The sequence below is a fragment of the Xenopus laevis genome, chromosome 3S (assembly GCF_017654675.1).
Source record: "Xenopus laevis strain J_2021 chromosome 3S, Xenopus_laevis_v10.1, whole genome shotgun sequence".
Classification (NCBI taxonomy): Eukaryota; Metazoa; Chordata; class Amphibia; order Anura; family Pipidae; genus Xenopus; species Xenopus laevis.
The window spans coordinates 71,379,340-71,403,369 of record NC_054376.1 but is presented as its reverse complement, the minus strand read 5'-3'; the positions used below and the strand labels follow the sequence as shown (position 1 = coordinate 71,403,369).

At 35.9% G+C, this 24,030-nt stretch overlaps 1 protein-coding gene across 10 annotated transcripts in view; it reads right to left on the bottom strand.

Moving 5' to 3' along the window:
- The window catches only part of cacna2d1.S (calcium channel, voltage-dependent, alpha 2/delta subunit 1 S homeolog), a 293,345-nt gene that overhangs the window by 111,684 nt on the left and 157,631 nt on the right, over positions 1 to 24,030 (bottom strand). The window lies entirely within an intron of this gene.

Genomic DNA, 24,030 nt, shown 5'->3' with positions numbered 1-24,030 from the left:
AATAGCCCTAAAATACATTTTAAAATGTTAATCAACAAAGACTAGATCTAATACATGATTAAACCAGCAAACATTCATTGGAAAAGCAAATATGAGCAAGTTGGCGTGGAAAGAATATCCTTACACTGTACTCATCGGGCAACTTAACAAAACATGTTTATATTTATTCATATTTATGAATGTGTTAACATAAAAGGTCTGTTGGGTGTGCATTCATTTTCTTGTATGGGGTCAGTTTTAATCTGAACTTAAGGTACAATTAAATGTATATAATTGAGCATGATTATACTATTGTTTGGTGGTCAGATTTATAAAACCTAATTTTTAGATAAATGCATTAATATGTGGTTTACATTAACTCTGTTACATCAAGTTAGACATAATTTTCAGATGTTGTTCAAGCTGGTCTAAGGGAATGTCAATGATTTTTAAGTCTAGTTTTTATTTCTAAATAACACGGTTACATTACAAATAATTCACTCTACCATATACAATTTTATTCCTGAACCAACAAATGTATTTTTTTTACCTGTAAAGCTAGGGCCAGATGGGGCCGAAATCATCCTGCTTTAATCCACTGGCCGATTTCGAATGTGTCAGGACGCAAACAGAGAAGGAGATTCTGCTAGAGGCCAGGGGCTGATATCGGCCTGTGGATTTTAGCATAAAGATTTTGGCTTGTCTGGCCCTGGCCTAATAATTTTGTGTAGGCAGCCATCTTCTGATCACATGCTTTAAGAAAGAGCCAGCACTGCTTTCTGATAAGATATTGTTTCTCCTATTCAGTGTATTTAAAGGAGTTGCCTTGCGATTTGGATTTTTATTGTTGAGTCTATTATAATATCTGCACCTAGCAATGCAGGTGTCAGAGGACTGTAATCCTGTTAACTTCCCATTGTTCTGTTATTAGGCTACTAGGTGGAAAAGGATGGGGGGTAATATGACTCCAACTTGCAGTGCAGCAGTAAAGAAAGACTGAATTTTATCAGAGTACAATTCACATGACTGGGGCACCTGAAAACTAACATGTCTATCCCTATGTCATGTAAAAACACCTTTAAAGAGGGAAGATGCAAAGAACCCTATTGGGGGAATGTAATAAAAGTCGGTAACGGAAAAAATATTCGCAATGCGAAAAGTTATGCCTCTGTGCGAACAAATTCTCCTTTGTGCAAATTTAATATACCTACAACTAGAGACTTCAACTACTCTCTTGGCTCCTGATTTGATAACGATCTGCCCGATTGGTATTGACCCAGCCTGTTCCATGACCACACTCCTAGTTCCCTTACTTGCCCAGAACTCTCTCCCTGTTCCTCTTACATTTCACTAATAAACAAAACTGAAGTATTTACCACAGATATTTAAAAAACAAAACAAAAATGGTTATAAATACTTCTGTATGTCAAAGATTTCTGCAGTGCAGCATTATTTGTTTTGGAAACACTGATCTTAGTTTAATGAATCGGATAATAACTGGGTAATGTCAGACTGCTACCTTGGCAAGTTTGAGAAGCATCATTAACATTGAAAATCTGCAAGAGCACAGGCTGTCAAACCACATCCACTTATTTCTTCCCATAATGGAGTGTCAGTCTTCACCCCCTTCATTCTCTTTTATGATTCAGAGTCTTGCAATCAAGCTCTGTGCCCAAGCCTCTGTGACAAGTGACATGCAGTTTACTTATGTTTATGTTATAGCTGATACTTCTCTATATGATTACCTTCTCCCTACAGATTAAGCACTTTTCCACCTGACATTTGTGCCCCAAGCATAATATATTTAACTAGTTTTACAGTTCTAAATATAGAAGTGAAATTCCCTCACTAAGCAGCAATGGTAGCCTAGAGGCTATTATGTATAGCAGAATATTTTAGCCTACTCAACTGTCCTCTGCTGGCCCTATGTGTAGATATATGTTACATCAAGAGAGAGAACACACCAAATCTTTACATACTTTTACACCGACCTAAATAGGAAAAAGGCTTAGTGGGATGTTTTATTTTCTATTGCAATATTTTCATGTTAATGGAATTAAAATCTGCTATTAATCTTCAGCATGATGAATTGTAAAATGTCCAGGATATTTAACTTCGTAAAGCCTGCTGATCTCTTCACTCAGTTCTGTTGGTTACATGATGGCATTCTAATAAACACGCAGACAGAATGGCCATTAAACTAAAATGATGAAATTAAGAACACTGGGGAGATCTAGTTGTGTGCAGCTGTGTTTTTGTGCTATTATAGTTGAGCTAACTTAGTGGTAATCCTATGGGAGAACGTTTGATACCTTTGTTTATAGAGATTCTAGCAGCCAAACAGAAGTTTACTTACAGCTCTCATGATTATTAAAAGCAAAAACAGAAAATAAATGATTTTCCAGAATTCCAGTTAAGACATACTGTACAAAGGAGCTGTGCACTTTTCCACTACAATTACTCCCATTTTTGCACCCTAGGTTCTTCAGAACAGGCCTCAGAAATCTCATTACCCATACAACAGTATTTTCCATTGAGAATCACCTCTACCACCTTTATGTAGGGCATCTTATCTAGCATAACGAGAATAAAGTGCTAAATTTGCTTGATGAAATTAGACTATAATCAATAATGGAAAGTTTGTATTTGGTGCAGTGAATATGTTCTCTGGTAGAAAAATAGTCATCATCCAAGAATGCTGTTTAAATAACTATGAAAACAATTCTTTTGATGGATTTTGCCTGTAATGGCAGAACTACAGCTTCCAGCATACATTTTACCTGAATTGTGCTAGGAGTTTCAGTCCAGCAATACTTGCATGGGGCAACACTTCTTCAGAAGTTCCATGTCCACTTTAACTAAATACATATTCATACTGGGAAATCCGATACAACTGGAATATTTCCAAAACCTAAACTATATTAGCAGAAAGAGCCTGATTTTCAACGTCTAATTAAACAGTAGAATAATCTTTGATCATTCTCTTAGTTTAATTAGAACTGACATACAATTTATTGTATAGTACATTTTCTTTCTTCAGTTTTTTTTTTAAATAAAATGTCCTTGTTTTTTTTTCTGCCGCATCCCATTTGTTAATGTTCATTTGCAGAATAAAATGAGAGAAAGTAGAAACCACATTCAATTGTCACCTTAACTGCTTTTCACCTAATTCTGTTGAAATGCTCATCTCCCCAGCATCTCTCTCTTTCTCCATTTCTCTTTCCATTATGACACGAGTTCTGGAAACCTTGACAAGCTTTATATTCCATTTTCCCTGGAATCAATACAGCTAGATGAAATTTGTAAAAAAAAAAAAAAAATTGAAAACTATGTTTTTGATAATTATTTGTTCCAGCAGTGGCCTAAATGGAATATAAGTTCGATTTCACTTGAAAAGCCTGGGAGCGGTTTGGTTATCTCGCAAAAGGCGTCAGCAATGGTTCTTCATAGAGGAACAACTTGAACTTTAGGGAATTCATTCTGTGCACTTTTATTTAACTTGACAACAGCATACACTGTATATCTATTGCCTCTCTATCCTCCTCCATCTCAGGTCTTAAGGTTACCAGGGGCAGTAACCCTCTGGTAAACTGCCACCTGAAGCAAGGTTTGTCTCAAGCCTCAAGGCAAAAAATGTGCATGCACTATGTAGGAATATGAACTAAGGAAAATAAATAAAGAAAATAAAAAGAGCAGAAACAAAAAACAGTCAAAACAAAAAGCTCAAGTGAGAAAGGAGGAAAGTTTAGAAAGAATCGTAGAGAAGAAAACAAGGTTACCGTGAGAGAGAAACAGGAGAGCAAGCCAGAAAGAGAAAACCAATCTCATATTCTAATCTGACAGCACTAAACATTGTACAACCCTATTATAGACTACTTGGTATGGGAGCAAGCCAAACCATTTCTTTTAATTGCACTTTTTTCAGGGCAATAGCAGAATCATTTATAGGAATACTATTTAGGATCCAATTGTTAATATTTTACTGCAATTCCAGAATGCTTATGTAACCCTTAGTGATGCTGTTTTGTTTTCATAATGTATCTTCTATATTCCATTTTCTCTATAAAGGATAAACAAGGCTTAAGTAAACAAAAAGCAATATGCTTCTGCTTAATGGAAGAGAAGCTATTAAAAAAATGTTAGATTTTGTATAAAACCTGAATAAGCAGAAGCATGGTTAATTAGGTTTTCTATAAAAATAAAGGTAAAGTTATTTAGAAATAACAAAAGATGAATTACATTTTTTTATTAGCGTTTTTCAATCCCTGGGCTGGCACAGTAAATAAAATACAATGTGTTTTATGTGTATCATAGTCTTTTTATAGGTTTAAATCTTGAACCTGTGCAATAGTCATTTAACAAATGTAGAAGTAATGTAAAAAATTATAGAGAGAGAGAGAGAGAGAGAGAGAGAGAGAGAGAGAGAATATGTTCAAAATACCAAGACACTCTAGCAATGTAAAAATTATAATAATGTAAATGTAGCCATATGGAATGTATGTTATTTAATATAGGCCTTAGGTATATAGTCTTTACATGCAGACATTTGAATTGCTTTATGGCAATACCACTGAAATATTTTTAGTTCACATTAGTTCTATTAGTTATTTTAAATGTGTAGCTGAATAATTTCTCCAAAGTGGCAGGAATATAATGGAACCCAAACACCAGGGGTTAAGTTAAGAGGCCAAGACAAGCCTAGAAAGGCAAATGTGTAAATGGCTGAATGCAGAGACACTAGGGAAGGGACATACTACTAGTTGGAAGATAAAAGAAAATTAAGGGTCTCTTTGCAATCTGGTAATGAAGGGAATAGCCTCCCACCCTGTTAACGTGGTTTGGCAGATAGATTCATCTTCTTAGTGACAGCCTGAAGAAATGATTTCCAAAAGTGGGAAGGACTGGTTCTTACTCTTTGAAACAATGTAGCATAACTTTAAAACCAAAAATTATTTTTAATGAACATACATTGGATGTTTCCTCAAATTACATTTTCTTTCATTATGCAAGAACTCTTTTGTTTGAATCGGATGCGGTCCCTCTGCTTTTCATAGTATGTGTTGCAAAGTTTCTCTTAAAAACAGAAGGTTATTACGTGGGGGACCCTACTCTCTGAACTCTTTCTCTCTTTCCTATTCCTCTTTCTACTTGTTTTATTTTTTTCTTTTCTTCTCTAATTGGAGATTATTGTGGCATTGTTTAATTTCATGTTCATTATGTGATAATTTATGTCATCCTTATTGTATTGCGTACAATAAAAAACAGAAGGTTATCCAGAATCTTTTGCTTCAGAATGGAACAAGATGAGAAGAGAAGTTGCATGATCTTTCAATATGTGGGATCCGGCATGTCTGTGTTCATATAGCATATATGCACCTTGTTTACTTTAGCCCAATGGAATGAGCCAGGCTTCCCTATGCTGTAATGATATGGGCTCCCTATCTATAATACTATATAGAACATGTTGACAAAATTTTATTTGTCACTACAAAAATGATAACTTTGCCACAAGATGTTCGAATAGGCTAGTTCGACATTCGAAGTCGAATTCGTAGGATTTTTAAGATTGTATGATCATACTACGATCGTACTTCAAAACGAACTACGATTTCACTTTGACGTCTAAAAACTTTGCCAAATGTTGGCTATATGTTCTAGGAGGTCCCCATAGGCTAATATAGCAATTCGGCAGGTTTAAGGTGTCAAAATATCGAAGTCAAAGTTTTTTTTTAAAGAGACAGTACTTCGATTATCAAATGGTGGAATAGTCAAAGCATTTTCACTTCAAATCGAAGTCGAATTTGGCCTATTCGATGGTCGAAGTACCCAAAATTACTTTGAAATTCAAAGTTTTTCAATTCGAATATTCACTTTGAATTCACTTTGATTCTTAGTAAATGTGCCCCTAAGTGTACTGGTGTCTTGCTACAAGCTTCCCTTGGCAGACTTATCACACACAAAATGTTTTACAGAGCTTCCCTCAGCGGACTTATCACATACAGGGACAGAAATAAAACTCACACACATTGATTAAGATTAGATAAGAATAATATATTGTAAGAAAATTAATACATCACCGATTGAAAACAACGCAACGTCTAGCCGAGCTTCCCTTGGCAGACTTGGCAGAGAGGAACATCAGCTGGGGGACCCTGGGCCAAATACAGCAAACTCTCAAGCCAGATCAATCGGGCAAGGTTCTACACAACACGCCTGCTTGTAGATGAAGTCCCAAAGCTCCCTCCGCTGAGTTCTCTTTTTATACTAGTGTAACAATAAAATAATCAATCATAACAGAATTTGGTCATTATCCTAATTGTGGACATATACCAAAATAATGGCCATACGCCCAGAGCTGTGACCATGAGAATGACCATGAGAATGAAACCAATAATTGTACTTCTAAAATTATAACCACGTGAATGAGATATATGCTTCCTCCTTGATAAACATGTTTATAAGTTTATGAGTTAATTACCTCAACTCCTGCTGTTCCCTTGACTCCAACTAATGTTATATCCATATTAAGTACCTCAACTCCAGTTGTTCCCCGGTAACTAAGGAGCCATATTGGATACACTTGGTCACACTCGCATTCATACATGGCCTTCCATGTCACATTTGTATCACAAGTGGCTTGCCCTATATAAAACAATGAAGCAGTATATAACCGTGACTGTGTGATGCAAACCTATTAGTTCTTTAATAATAATTAATATATGCAATCAGGAGGAAGACTTATTGGTCAAATAGATTTAATTCAATTTCAACAAACAGAAAAATTTATGCTAGAGTACTCAAAAAAATATTTTCAATGGATACTGAGGGGTAAATTTATCAAGGGTCAAAGTGAAAATTTTTATGGTCAAAACTCAAATTCAATTCAAATGTTTTAAAAAATTCATTTGATTTTCATGATTTATCATAATTAAATTTCAATTAGAGTTTTTGGGGTGATCCTATTCACCCGAGTTTAAAAAAAAAAAATAAATAGATTTTTATAATAAATTTTAATTGGTCGAATTTTGATTTTATGGGAGTTTTAAAAAACTCACTGAAATTCGAAATTCAGCCCTTGATAAATGTGCCTGAATGTTTCAAGATCTGGGTCACCAGAATTTTTTTTACAGAGCTAAGTGGAATGCGCCTTTGAAAATGACATTTATGATATATTGAGGGCATAAATGCTATTAAGCATTGTATTCATTTTAACAGTAATACAGGAGAAAATATAGCAGTTTCATGAGCCTTCTGGAACCAGACGATCTCCCAGTGAGTCAATGGCACCGCAGCATGCAAATAAACATCCCTACATTGTTTTTGAATTTACTAGAAATCCTCTGCTACACCAAAGCAGTTTGTAAGAGCTGGATCTAGTGTCAGGTTCTCAGGTAGGCCATAGGAACCCCAATCCAACACTTTATGCAATCCACTATGGTTTGGGCATGGATGGAAAACAAATCTCAAAAAAGACAGATTTATCATCAATTTTTTTTATCCAATGGAGCTCAAAAATGATAAACGTATGTCACTTTACTGGTTAAAAACATGTGGGAATTTAAAAAAACAACCACTTAAAGGCCACTTTTTGGGATCATACTTCATCTTGTGGCAAAGGTATCATTTTTGTAATGACAAATAAAATGTTTGTTAACATGTTCTATATAGTATTATACATAGGGAGCCCATATTATTACAGCATAGGGAAGCCTGGCCATAATCATAGCACTAACCAAGTATTTATATGACAATAACATTGATTCATACTCACTATCAATTCCAAATGCAATTGGTACAATGGATATCAGCATACTAAAAATTGTCAAGCATCCAGATTTAGAATGTATTTACTGTATAAACATAAATGGGATGTTTTGCCACCATCTCTCTCTCTCTATGGGAGATGTCCTTCTCATAATTTGAAGCCTTTTAGATAATGTTTCCAGATCCCATACCTGTATCAATAATGGTTAGAAATTCTATTTTGATAATTTTGTTTGAAAATTCTTTAGAAACCATAGAGAAGTGTTCACTAAAAATCGTGAATCAAGTCAACATTTAGGAAATTCCTAATTTAACTATTTCATTAACTTCTATGTCAAACAGTAATATTCAAAGATAAAATCAGTTTTTCAGTTTCCATCAATTTAAACAGTAAAAATGGATCCTAAATGTTATGTTTTGGTCTTATAATAGGGAAAATATACACCCCTTTTCAACAGGAGCTCATTCCATTGGGCTAAAGTAAACAAGGTGCATATATGCTATATGAACACAGACATGCCGGATCCCACATATTGAAAGAAGATCATGCAACTTCTCTTCTTATCTTGTTCCATTCTGAAACAATGGATGCTGGGACTTTATAACCTTCTGTTTTTAAGAGAATCTTTCCAACACATACTATGAAAAGCAGAGGGATCGCATCCGATTCACACAAACAAGTTCTTGCATAATGAAAAAAAATGAATTTGAGGAAACTTCCAATATATGTTCATTAAAAATGTTTTAATGGTTTTAAAGTTCTATGTAAATGTTATTAAAATATAAAGCAGTATTTGTTATCTGTTTTCTGAAAAGTTGAAATAATTGTTCCTCTAGGTCTGATAATCCACTGGTTTTGCTACTATGCTTCAAAGAGTAAGAACCAGAATAGGAGACATTATAAACAGCCAGATCGATACTACTTTTAAAAACAATTACATTTACAGATATTTATAAAATCACTTTCTGTGTTTCACACTGGAAAATTGCAAGAACTGCATTGTCTCTTATTTAAAAAAAAAAAAAAAAAAAAAAGTTATTAGGTGGAAATGTTCTTGTTCATAGAAGACTAATTATTTTAACGGTTATTAAGATCTAACCATTCCATCATCTGCATATATTACTCAATCCTTAAACAATAAACTGTTATTTTTATATTTCAGGTTTATTGGGAGAGGAATTTAATAATTAGTAATAAATGAAATATAGAAAAACAAAACAAAAGCTTCAATCTAATCATAAGGATCAGATGCCCATGCTGTGACAGCCACGTTACCCCCCTTCAGCTTTTAATATTAAATACTAAAAATACAATTGCAACTCTTATGAAAAGGCATGTTACAAGACTATTCACAGAGGACTTATACATTATTTATTTCATAATATGGAAGGCATTAGTTCAGAAGTAAAAAAAAAAGAGCTACTAAATAGTTTTTGTCCAACAGTAGGCTACAATATAATTTTTACTTATTTTTATTTATACTTCCCAAAGCTATTTTACAAGCAAATAAATAGTGATGGGCGAATTTATTCGCCAAGCGCGAATTCGCGGCGAATTTGCGTGATTCGCCGTCAGCGAATTAATTCGCCAAATGCCCGCGAAAATTCGCGTAAAAAATTCGCCGGCGTCATTTTTTTTAGAAAAAACGGATGCCGGCGCCGTTTTGCGAATTTTTCGCCATTTTGCGAATTTCACGCGAATCAAAACTGAGCAAATTCGCCCATCACCAGCAATAAAGAAATAATTTGGTAATTTTGCCTGCAAAGACTTATTTGATCTCATGGCATGCTTGGAGATTCCAAAATGATTGTGACATTTCGAGCAAAAGAGTATGCCTCAATGGGCAAAGGTATTATATTTATAAATATTTTATACTGTGCACAGGTTGACATACATATTTTATGCCTGCTATCAGTTTGCTTTCATCCCTATATTGTAAGTGCATAGTGTTCACATAGTAATCATGTGAAAATAATACAATGATGCATAATAGCATGCAGCATGGGAACATGTCTGAACCGGGTAATTTGTTTGAGCAAATGCAATAGATGAAATGCTATTGATCATCCAATAGAACCAGATTTTTCCTGAGTGGAAATCCATACCAATTAAGATATTCATGTACGAAGCATTTTTATGCAAATTAAAAAGTCTTAAGTAACAGACTTCCTTCAACAACCCCCATAAATTGTCCTAACAAAGCTTCCTAAGATTACATTCATTCACACACTGCAGACAATCTACCTACAAATAAGACACCTTTATTATAGATACGGTTTAAATAAATTAGCTCAGTGGTTAACAGTGGTTGATATCATTTACTTCAGTGCCTGCCGCCATACAGCTTGCAAACAAAGGTCCCTATCACATTCAAACATACTATGGTCAGTTTTTTCATGAACGAATTAACCTGTTTGTATGGTTTTACATTGTGGGAGGAATACAGAGATCAATTTAGGACATTGCTAGTAGAACCCAGGTTGAAAACAACTCTGGTAAACTGTAATACATACCTGTTGGAAATTATACGTTTTTCCCTAATTTCCTTATATCCTTCCTTACCCATTAACCTCTCAATATTAAGAGGTGGGTTCTGTCACTGTAAACATTTTAAATGTTTGTGGATATTCCTAATTTGTATCCTGATGAAGATAATAACAGTAATGATTTTTGGTGTGTGCTGAGCCCCTTCATTTCATTAATTCTTAACTTTTTCATAAATGTGTTACAAGGAGTCTTTCCATAATTTGGAATCCTATGCCTTGAGGTGGCTAAAAAATGTAAAGTTATAAAAGGATTTTTTGCCATCAGTGTGGATTTATGTTACAGTTTCATTATGAAGAAAAGGTGTTATAAAAACAAAAAAAAAAACGCTTTTGTTTAAATAGAACTCTGTGAATCTATCCTTGTCTGTGAATCTCTTCTGTACTATATTCTTTAAAATTGCTTTATACAAAGAATGTATATCAAAAGCAAAGTTTTTCTTCTTTTTCTTGTAAATTCAGAAAAACAAATGAGATGTTCTGTATGTATGAGCAGTTATATTCAATTAATTTTTATTAATTCTCGCTTTGGAAAAAGTGATTTGTAAATTTGCAAAATAATTACTTTAGTTAGTTTTAGTTCCCATGTCATTTCACTCAATTAGCATCGCTCAAATCTAAAACCATCTTAATAGGAAAATAAGGTTTCAGGCACTTCTAACTCAGGCATAATTCCCAGAAACAAGACTAAAAATCAGTCTCTAGTTCTTCTATTCTAAGATCTTACAGTTGGATGTAGAGTAAAAACGTAATTATGGATTATATAGGAAATATTTACAAATACTATTTTGTTCTAAGGAACACTGAAAAAATAAGGGGAGATCGACCTATGTTAACTTTCGGTTCAATGCATTAGGAAGTAAGACAAGTTTTTCTTTTTCTTTTATATTTTATTTCCTGTTTTGCCTCTTATTAAAATGAAGCAAAATTTAAATGTGAGCTCATTTATAAATAAATATAAAATGGACACATGAGGGGTTATTTCTCAAAGTCCGAATTCATCTCAACATGTTCTGCCAAAAACCCAGATTACATCAGCACATTTTTTTCCGCTTATTGATAATTAATTGATTTTGATTTTCCTGAAAATATGGTTTGCGGAAAAAATCTGAATTCAACAATGATTTCAGATTGTTTCCCACGAAAACTCAGATTTTGTATTCTTTTTTTCCCCAAAAACTCAGAAATCTTCAGGGTATTGCATGAAACACAGTACACATCAAAAAGTCATTAGGACTTCTCCCTAACTTATATGCAACCTTGATAGGTCTGAGATGCTGGATTTTCTGATTCTGACTTTTTATATCCTCGGGGTATAATAAATTCTGAAAAATGTGTGATTTTTTTTTTAAGAGTTTGATTTTATACTAAAAAAATCAATTTTTTTGGGATTTTTGCATTCGGAGTTTAGTAAATAACCCCCTAATTGTGTGATCTTTTAAGTTATCTAGGTGGGTATGCATACACCTTAGAATTACACAGGGCCTAATACTGTAGATGCGAGTGAAGGTGGCCATACACTATAAGATCCGCCCATTTGGAGTGGTCGCCAAATGAGCCAATATTTGCCTGATATGCCCACCCATGGCAGGGCAACATTGGATTACAACTAAAGAGAATGGGCGCTGACTGGTCATAGGACCGCATCAACTAGCCTTCTGTCCTCGATCGACAGAAAAATCAAACCTCCTTGATCGATATCTGCCTGATTTTTGGTCTGATATTGATCTGAGACTGATATTAGAAGCTTTAATCTGCCTGTGTATGGCCACCTTTAAAACCTGGAAATAGCACGTTTCGAAGTATCAGTAATTACAGGGTTCCCTTTACTGTATCTGACTGTAGGTATTGCCAGTTCATGTTGCCTGTCCTGTCCTTTGCCTCTGGATTAAGCTTGTCTAACCCATCTGGTATCTTAGTATTGAAGTATGTATACCCCTTAGGTCAAGTTTTAAGCAGGTTACCTTGAAACACTACCCTACTGTATCCAGTCATGCTGCCATTTATGATCTACTCCTTTGCTGGAAGATATACTAGTTGTTACAAGGGATAAACAGAGTGAAGAAAAAAAAGTCTTCATTGTTCTTGTCTTGCAGGGGGAAAAGGGCAAGAGTGTGATAGTGAACAAAAATCAACTGGTTTGGAGAGTGGCAGTGGTTAGGTGAAAAGGGCAGACTGTTTAGTCTAGTGGAAAAGAATAGGTTGCACTCTAGTGATGAGGAGAGGTGGTATATTCCTCGAAAGAAAGTGTGTATGGGGTGCATTATAGAGCAGTGGAAGTGAGAAGAACTGATGGAAGGGAGAACTAATAGGTAGGGATGTAGCGAACTGTTCTGCTGCGAACTAGTTCGCGCGAACTTCGACCGTTCGCGTCCGCCGCATGTTCGCGAACGTTTGGGAACGTTCGCATTTTGAGTTCGCGTTCGATTCGAATACAAGTCGTTCGACCATTCGAATTCCTTCGACCGCTAAAAATCGAACGATTTCCATTCGTTCGAACGATTGTAAGCATTCGATCGAATGAAAAGCATTCGATCGAATGGCTTCGATCGTTCGATTCGAATGAAAATCCTTCGATCGAATGATTAAAATCCTTCGATCGTTCGAATCGAACGATTTTAGCGGGTGTTCGAAGTTCGCGAACTGTCCGCGAACGTTCGCATTTTTTGCCGGCGTTCGCGAACACCAAATCGGCAGTTCGCTACATCCCTACTAATAGGAGAGAAAATGTTGGTAATTGCAGTATTTTATATTCCATTTCAATCCCTGGGAAAAGCAACATATTAGACACACAGGAACAATTATCCCCAAATCTTCCCTAGGAGTGTGTCATTCTGTGTTCTTTAACAAGAACTGCTTCTCTTCTTAAACAATTTCAGCTGACTGTAATACAAAGTAAGGACTGGAAATTCAGCATTTTTTCATATTTATTCATATTTGCTTTCACACAGCAATTACTTAGAGGCAGATACAATAAAATTTGAACTGTGGCGTCCCAGCAGTTTGAATTTAAATTGTTACACATTTTCCTAGCTAGGGAAGCTTTCCTGACAGTCTAGAACCTCATTAACAATTAGCATTCAGAGCACAAAAAAATCTTTGTAAATTAAATAGCATTGCACTTTGTTTGTGAATGAGCCCTACAATTTAATTATACATAAGCATCCTTTAATTTTAGCTTACTTGATTTTTAAATTGTTGTTTTATTCAACAGTTGCTACTACAACGGGTGCTATTTTCATTCTATAGTGAACATCTAATGGGCATATTGATTAAAAATTAAATTTGTAAAGGTTTTAGAAGTTTTTTCTAAACTGTAAATAAACTTGATTGAATACAGTCATGGAAAAAACTGGAATATTTCAAATTGTAAGCTTACAAGCTCAAAATTCTAGCTCAAACCTTAATAAATCAACCCCTTAATGTTTGAGGAAAAAACATTTTAAAGACTTTTACATATAGGTTCCAGAGTATGAGCTACTATGTATAATCTAGTTACATAAAAGATATAAACTGTGTGAACCATATGCAACAATGCTTGGCCACAAGAACAAGACAAAGAAAAGAAGTCATATTCTTTCCAAAATGAAAGGCATTCAGAGGCATTCAAAGATTGCTCCACGTCAATTTAGAATTAATTACTTTACAAGAGGTGGAAGGCCTTTGCACAAAAAACTGAAACCTAGCAAATCCAATTAGTTAACACATTTCCCATGAAACCAGCATTTGCTTGCAAGCTTCATAATAACAAAGGCTGATGGTAAAGGGCACTGCTAATATTGTATCATAGGACTCACTCTGCATATTTTACATTTAAAGCTATACATCTATAGATTCATATAAAAAGTTGGCTCTTCATGTATTAAAGAGAAAAAAAAAATTTCATTTTATAAGCTGCCTTGTTGAGATATATATAGATATATATATATATATATATATATATATATATATATATATATATATATATATATATATATATATACATATACATATACATACATACACAGTATACACGTGTTGAGATATTACATCTGTTAACAATTTACTAGCATATGCTATGATATAGCATATAGGCTATAGTCCAATCTGCCTTTATAATAGGATCTTTGGATCTAAAGCACAAAAATGTAATATGGTAGGTAGATATATGTAGATGAATGCGTCTATATGTGAGCCATAAATAACATTTAGCTTATCTACTCTCAACCAGACAGTGAGACCTCATGTCCATGTGCTGAGACTAAATGAATTTCGACCATTGCAGTTTAACTTGAGAGAAATACATCTGTTTCAACTCCGTTTAGAAAGCATTGAGCTTTAATATATCAACTTGTTTATACATTATCTGTACTAAACAGCAGTAAACATACACAATATTAAAGGTGAATTATTTTGCAGTCACAGCTTTTAGAAGTGCAATACATAAGCATACATCTCACACCTAATATATCTTTAGGCTGGACTCCTATCCAGTAATTTTGCCCCATTGACATCTGCCAGATCACAATGTTGAAGACTATGCCTTTATGGATATTTATAATATTGCAAAGTCAAACAAGCAAAATTTTAGTAAGTAGCAGAAAATAATCTATGAAGCCAATTGTATAATATTTAAAGTTGAAAGTTGCATCTCTCCAGTTGTTGACTTTTATTCTAAACAAACTTTCCCAGAGTCTAACATGTCAAAGTTTACATGACAAATTCTGCATTTATTCTTTATTTCATAATTTTTTATACAACCTGTAGTTCCACATTAGAAAAAAAAAGTAATGCTAATGAGAGTATGTTGGCCTTTATAAAAATGTCATGCAGGCAGCAGAAAACCACCTAAAATGGTTGCATTTTATATAAGCCACATCTGCTATTGCCTTTTGCTCCCATTATAAAGTCTGTTAGCCATATAGCTCTCGACAGTGCTGACATTTACAAACCTTTACGTGTTTGCTGTAGTGATAAAGAAATGTTTTTTTTTTTTATTTGCCTGCTCATCTGTTCTCCCTCGCTCATTCTTGTTTTGGTTTCCCTTACTGAATTATGAATAAAAGTGATGGTAACAAACACAATTCCAAACAAATTTAAAGTGACAAATACAATTTAATAGAAATGTATTCTTGGCAAGCAATTTCAAATTTGTTTTAAGTTTTCAAAACAGTCCATGTTAGAAAACAAGAGCACTTGATTCTTTGAGAAATGGCTTGCCAAAGGACCCCTCAGGTCAATACTGCCTTGAAGTTTTCTATAATACCCTGTACAAACTAGGTAATAATTATTCAAGGAGATGAAAGGGGTAATTTACAAAGACATAAATGTCCAGGGTCTGGATGCACCCTGCACCTTGGGCCAGATTAAAAAATAATGGTGCAAGGTGCAGAACATCAGCAGGTCACATGACCCCATTGCATCTGATGCCACTTCCTATTTGGATACCTAAAAAATGGACAATTCGTGTAGCCCTAATACAATTGCAACCTTACTTGCTCTCTAGTCAGCCCCACACACTTTAATGCCTGTAATTAAGGCCTGTGTAAGTCACAACATCTGATGTATAAGTGAGAGATGAAGTTAAAGGCGGATACTGCCTATAACAGTAACGTAACTAGAGAGGGGCGGGACGTGCAACCGGGCCCCCTGCCCCCCTCCGTACGTTATTTTCTGTGCTGAATACAGTGGCGCACGAGCTGCCGGGGGGCCCTGAGGGGGTGCGGGCCCTGGCCCAATTGCACCCCCTGCTCTACTGGTAGTTACGCCACTGGCCTATAATTAAGATATATTCTCTTTCAATAGAAAGTGAGGTACTTTTAAATGGGGTTCAGACACGTGAAAAGGGAAACATTCTGGTTTGCTCTGTTGCAAAACAATCACTGTTGGAAAGGGTTAAGAAATATGCCAATCTATAGTAAGATTGTTTGAACCGAGAGCTGCACAATCCCCATGAGGCCTAAGACAACTACATGTATTTTTTTTTTTTAATAGAGATCACAAAGAAGTTGCAGATACTCTACCACTGGCAATCTTCTTAATTGAAAATATTCCTTAAGGACAATGCAACTTTACAATAAGAATTATTAACAGGCTACTGTGACCATGTAATCAACTAGCATCTAATATAAATACTTTTCAATTAAGGGGCCCCATTCTAGCCACTGTGAAACAAAATGAGATCTGATTTTCTAAGTATGACTGAGTAAAAAATACAGTCATCAAATTTTAAAAAGGAGTGTCCCCAAGTTCCCTTTCTTCCCTAGCTTCCCTAGTGACTGTTCTGTTTGGCGAATTGTGATGACGCCCTAATTTTAGCTTCTTAACAACTGCCCATAGGAATGTCACCGATAAACCTAATGAAATATGAGCTAGTGACCCCCTATGCACAATTTTCAAGGCCTGAATCATTAGTATATATTCAGAAATGTTAGGGTGGTGTAGTAAGTTCAGTACATAAAATATGGCATTGGCAAGGGGAATCCTAAATTGACCCATCACTTTTCGCCATCCCATTGAACCCTATTGTTACATACCTTAATGAAACACCAGGAGCCAGAAATGGGGTAAAATGGCCACAGCATTTATTCACATTATATCAAATAAATAGGACCTAGCCAGCCTCACCCCAAGGCAATATTCTAAAGCCAGAATTCCATTAGAGATTGCTACTATGTTCTACCGTTCCTCATAATATATTTAGTGGTATCTTTAGGTTGTCTAAGGAATGCAAAATTTTAGATTTTTGTTATCTAAGCACAGGTTTGGTGCAGAATGCAATACAGCCAGAGACAGTGTGCCCCAACTGTGCATTCTAAGTTACAGGGAAGCTAAGGGCATTCTAGGGGACAGCTATAGTCTCCATTCTGCATGCAATGGTACTTTAGGGCACTGGGGGGACAGCCCAAAAACATTTTGAAGCACCTTCCTCTAAATTAACAACTACATAAAAAAAGGCTTTGCTTTTCTATAACTGCTCATTGTTTAAATGAAGAGAAAGGATGTCTGAAATTTTAGACCTGTGCAGTAAGTTCAGTATCTAAAATAAAGCATTTCTACTTCTAGGGTTTAGTAAACCTTTAGTTAAACCTTTAGTTAACCTTTAGCAAACAGCCCAACCTCATCTGCAGTGGTTAAATGTACTGATTGCATTAGTGAAGGTTACTTTTCGCAAGGTATTTTGTCCTGATTATACATAGGTAAAAACTTTATACAGTAGCTATGCCACCCAACTAACATATATTCAGACATCTGAACACAGCAGGAAAAAAATAGGAGGATCACATATGATGAGAGAGAAATCTAAAAATGACTGGTACAGGTCCAGAACCATTTCTCTACAAGTTGCCCTTAATGAAGGTTGTGGATCTGAGCCAGAAATGTACACAAAGCAATTACATTTTGTTCCATATTAAGGGGGGATGTTATGAGGTCCATCAACTCTTGGAAACCATAACTTGACATTGTCTAATGGGTCATCTCATTTGGGACATCCATTGGGTAGCTCAAGAAACCTTTTGTAATGCAATACACTTCAGAACTAACTATTCAAACATAGATTTTATTACATGCTGATAATACAATCAGCGTTTAAATAATTTATGCCTATAATGTGTGAGCTTGTGTTTTCAGTGCGATTGCTAGAGCTCTTTGCAGCTATTAATAAGCTTTATAATTGTCAAGGGAATGCTTTATGTTATTCAGCAACTGTTATAAGTACAATTTCTGTTAATATGTAAGATACCAACTGAGGAGGCTCAAGCAGGTTCTTAGAAACTTAGAATCGTTCCCCAATCTTCATAATCATATTGTTTAGAGGTTAGTTAGCAGAAAAGGTATTCCATACCTAAACAATTCTGTACTACCAACATTTGTTTATTCATGACCATAGCACAGATTTTTAAGCATTAGATTGTTTAAGGAATTTATTAAGCAGAAGTGATGGTTTTAATGATGTACAGTATATTTGTATCAACCCTGCAGTATTCAGCAACATTTTATCTGAGTTATATAGAATGTATTTATGAAATCCCAAAATATTTTTTTCCCAAACTGGTTGCCACGATACACAATTTCTTATGACATTGTTACCAATTATTGTCTGAGATACAATGTCACAGCAAATTAATACACTAATTTGCATTATGTCATTATCAATGAAATAGATAAAAGCCCTGGAGTTGATTTGAGGGGGGGGGTGCTTGTAGGTGGGAAATTTTGTTTTGAACAGACAACATGTGGTCAAAGGAGCTCTCCATGCAGGTGAAACAATCCTTAAGCTGCAACTACATCTAAAAAATCCAGCACAGTTTTGGAAAAACATTCTTTGGACAGATTAAACCAAGATCAACCTCTACCAGAATGATGGCAAGAAATAAGTATGGAGAAGGTGTGGAACAGCTCATGATCCAAAGCATACCACATCATCAGTAAAACACGCCGGAGGCAGTGTGATGGCTTGGGCGTGCATGGCTGCCAGTGATACTAGTGTTTATCCATGATGTGATACAGGACAGAAGCAGCTGAATGAATTCTGAGGTGTTCAGAGACACTGTCTGCTCAAATCCAGCTAAATGCAGTCAAATTGATTGGGAGGTGTTTCATAATACAGATGGACAATGACCCAAAACATACAGCCAAAGCAACCCAGGTGAAAGAAGTGGAATATTCTTGAATGGTCAACTTGGACAGAAAAGCCCACAAACAAACAGCAACTGAAAGCCGCTGCAGTAAAGGCCTGGCAGAGCATTAAAAAGGAAGCAACCCAGAATCTGGTGATGTCCATGAGTTCAAGACTTCAGGCTGTCATTGCCAGCAAAGGGTTTTTAACCAATTATTAGACATTAACATTTTATTTTCAGTTTTTTTAATTTGTCCAATTACTTTTGAGCCACTGAATTAAAAGGCTGAAAGTCTGCAGTTCAACTGCATCTTAGTGGTTTCATTTAAAATTCATTGTGGTAATTTATAGAACCAAAATTAGAAAAAAAGTTGTCTCTGTCCAAAGATTTATGGGCCTAACTGTATAAAACAGATTTGGAGAGAAAATATGTCCAGGACTGCATTTTATTTATCATCAACACTTTCCCCAGGCCAAAATACAACATAAAAGAACACTGGGACTGGGGGTTCAGGTTGAACTAACTGGAATAATAACTGCTTTTTAAATTGCATAAATGCCTTTCTCAAACAACTATAGTTTCTTATAACATTTGACATAAAAGGATGTTGAGGTGTCTCTCGTTCCCTGACTGTCAACCCTAGTATGACTCTTTTTAATTTGCTTTGAGCTTTTCTGTCAGCCAAGTTGGAGAGCTATTCTAATTTAAGATTTCATTATCTTCTTTCCTTTAGTCTTTCAGTGGTCTGTCACATGTTATATATATCACCCTCAGATAGCCACACACACCTCTGATTTCAGCTTGACAAAGTTGGAAAATACTTTGTCTTACTTTTCTTTATTTTAATGCCATACAACTTCTGTGATCCCCATCATGTCTCTGATTTGGATGTGTCTGCTCCTTCACCTGAATTTAGTTAAATAACCACAGTCCTAGTGGATTTCCACTGCTGTTTGAATGTTATTCACATTTATTAACATTTTCCTGACTTGACATTTAAAAATAAAATCAGACCTGGGTCTAAAAAACACCAGCCTAGAACATTGGCTTTAACTGCCTCAATATGTATTCCAGCTACTATTGTTCTAAAATGTGAACTACATACTAACCACTATTTTATCTGACTCGGGAGGAGCCCTCAGCTACTCAGATGCCGCCAGCTCTTAAAATGAGAGGTGCAAGGCGAAAGGTTCTAAACAAGCGAAGGGGCACAACTGTAAGCAAAGTCTTTTGGGCAGAAGGTTGTGGTACAAGGTGTAAGACAGAATCGTAGTCAGGACAGGCTGGGTCGAGGCAGGCAGAGAATAAGCGAAGTCAGACAGGCAAGAGTCAAAACCGGAAGATCAATCAGAAGGGATTTAGCAGAAGAGGTAGTCAGTATACAGGCAAGGGTCAGGATCCAGAGGTCAGAATAGTCAAAAGCCAGGCAGGGGTCACAACAGGAATCAAACAGGTTCAAAACAGAATAGCAAAAAGCTCAAATAGCACCAGGAACAAACTCCTATAAAGGGCAATGTGAAAATAGATTCTGTGGCTTTAAATACCTTTAAATTTTGCGCCACTGCGCGCTGACATCACGCCAGCGCGCAAAACCAGAAGAAGCGCGCCGCACGCGCCTAAGGGAGTACTTGCGGCTTGGAGGAGGCCACAGAGAAGGCTGCAGGTGTCCCTGCAGACCTCCTTTCACTAGACCACCACGGTATGTTACATCCATATTGACGATGCATTCAATTTAAAGAACATACATCTATGCTACAGAAACATGCTGCAGTCCTTTCTTGCATAAATTATATAAACATGCATTACAATTCATTAAAATAATACACTGAAAATGGTATATTGTACGTAAATTATATTCCCTTTTTATAGCAGATATTTCTGAAATCTGGTATATTCTGCTAGTTTCCTATACAGAATAAATATTTTGCTCTAGAGTTAGAGTCCTACAAATCTGGTATACCTATTTTAGTCTAAGTTCTAGTGCAGTCTTTAAAGAACTTGCAATTTTCTAATGAAAATTACCAAGATAGAACTAAAAGAGTAAACAAATTATCATTCACTCCTCTCCCATCTAAACAATAGTAATACATATGTTTTTTTTGGTGATCAACATGAAAAATGTTTATGTAAGAAAACATTTTTAATGATTAGTGTAATGTGGACTATTATGTTATTTATCAAACTTCTCTTAAATGTGTATTTGATATAAATTCTTTACGCTCAGTGAAATCATATGCATGACATATTCACATGTAATATCTTGTCTGATCAAGCTTCTGTACCACCTTATTTGCTCATTAAAAATTGCATTTATACCATAATCTGGATTTGCACCGGAAATTAAGATCAGAAGATTAAGAGAATATTTATTAATTAGGGAAACTGTAAGTAAAGAAACCAGATAATGAATATGCTTCTATCCAATTACGTAAAACTATTTGTGTATATAAGATACTTTCTGGATAGTGCACGGATGAATGGAATGATAATTTCAACACAATTGTCAGAAAAACTAATTAAAAACTAATTAAACTCTAGGTGCATGCACATGTGAGAATTGGAAATAAAACTTTTTAAACCTCAGTAACAACATAATGTTGTTTACATTTTTTATTTAATGTTTTAGACTGCTTTAATTACAGATAAATGATCTTCTGTAAATATGCTTATGTGCATTCCACACTACATTTTATAACAAAATGCTGTTATCTTATCAAGATTTTATTAGGCAAAAATTAATACATGTACAATTTGTGTGTGGAAATTAAAATTTGTTGCTATGAGAGTATAATAAATATAGGAATGATTAAAAACACTGCTAAAACTTTCATCAAACTAGATATTGATAGTGTTGCAAGAGAATTTGTATTGACCATTGGCTGCTAGAGAAAAACATGCTTATAATTTCTTCATGCCAAACTAGTCATATTTCTCTTAGTTCATAGGCAGTGGATCTTATGGTTATTATTGACCTTTACTATTACCACCTGTATGGAAAACACAGCCACACCCTTTTACAAATTGCAAATGATAGGGTCATGTGTGCAGCAGATGCACAAATCATAGTGATTCTATGTGTATTCAAGTAATCAAATGCTTTTTATAGGATACTAGACATTAAGCCCGTTAAATTAACGGGGGCTAGAACATATGTAGTCAAACATTCGCCAGCATACCTCCCAACATTTCAGAATAAGAAAGAGGGACAAAATAGTTTGCCGCGCGAAGCGAAAATTTTTTGACCACACCTCCTAATTACCATATTAAGTTTACAAAATGTGTCTGCTTATGAAAGTTTTAACACACTCCCTTTCCCTCCATGTTTGCTGCTCAGCCCTCCCTTCCCCTCAGTGCTTGTTGCTGTCAGCCCCCCTTCTGTGTCCCTGTTTGTTGCTGTCAGCCCTCCTTCTGTGTCACTGCTTGTTACTGTCAGCCCTCCTTCTGTGTCACTGCTTGTTACTGTCAGCCCCCCTTCTGTGTCACTGCTTGTTACTGTCAGCCCCCTTCTGTGTCACTGCTTGTTACTGTCAGCCCTCCTTCTGTGTCACTGCTTGTTACTGTCAGCCCCCCTTCTGTGTCACTGCTTGTTACGGTCAGCCCCCCTTCTGTGTCACTGTTTGTTACTGAAAGCCCTCCTTCTGTGTCACTGCTTGTTAATGTCAGCCCTCCTTCTGTGTCACTGCTTGTTACTGTCAGCCCTCCTTCTGTGTCACTGTTTGTTGCTGTCAGCCCCCCTTTTGTGTCCGTCTTGCTTAGCCCTACCTTCTGTGTCCGACGTGCTTGCTGCTCAATATCTCACCCTCCCTTCGTTCCATGTCAGAGGAGAAGGGCCTGTTGTGAGAGAGTGTGGCTGTCTGGAGCGTGTTGTGGCTGCAGCGTGACCCGCGTCAGTAAAATAAAGATGGCGGCGCCGGCTGGGCTGCAGCATATGCGCAGCTCTCGTGAGACAGTTGGGAGGTATGCGCCAGAGACGGTCCGTGGGGCACATGCACAGTAGCGCAATCCCACGGACACAGGGACTGGACGCAGAGACACTTCAACTTTATTATATAGGATTATTTTTACAAGCTAGATTACTAAAGAATGAATATAATGTAAGGAAAAAAGCGACTACTCTCAAATGCACTGGGCCATTTATATAAACATTAACCTCGTATTATCCCTGCACCTATAATCACAAACTATGACATTTCATATGTTATTCATTGCTCAAGGAAGTCAGAAAAAAATGTATGGGGAAAAGAACTTATTGACCTTGGCATAGCTGGTGTATAGTTTTGATTTTTTGCCTTTTTCTTGTGATTTTGGGTTGAAGCAATTTAGTTTTACATTTAAATAGTTGAGAAAGGAAACAAGCTGCACCTAAGATGCGAAGATAATTTTTTTAGCTACAATGTATTTATGATTTAAAACAAATTAGGTAGTCAGAAAGTCTTGTACTGTAGTAATAAGAGTATCAACAAAACTGGAGGTGGCCTTTTTTTCACATAACATTTTCAAAAAAATATTCTAGAAAATTTACATTTATTTATGTTTTAATTTTGTATAAATTGTTTTAATTTTGTATAAATTGCCGTTTTCTGCCCTGTATAGCCCTTTAGTATACTTTTATGTTTTGTAATATCTATAATTTTTTTAAAATCGAATATGGACTCGGAGATAATTTTGAACAGCATAGAGGGGGCTTGAAAGCAAAACATCTAAAAAAGATCATCACTGCCCTACAGTTGCCTGTAATGTCCTCTCACCCTGGTGATCTAGTGGCTGGCAGGGACACCCACCCCGCCTCCGGCAGGGTCGCCACAGCATGGTTCCTTTCTCCCTGGTGCCGGTCTCTCATATGGTGTGCGCCGCACACTTCCGGGTTTTGCGCTCTGGCGTGATGATATCATTGCGCATTGGCACGAAACTCAAAAGGTATTTAAAGGGATTTTGGATTTTTAGTAGTTGCCCATTGTTAGGTCTAACTTGTTTAGTTCCTGGGTGTTATTCTACGTTAATCCTTTGTGTATCCTGGTATTGTCCGTTGATTGCCTACTTGACTACTCTGTTAATCTGACGCGTGTCTGCCTGACTATTCCAAACTCTCCAATCCTGATGCTTGCCTACCTGCCTATTCTGAACTCTCCATTCCTGATCCTAG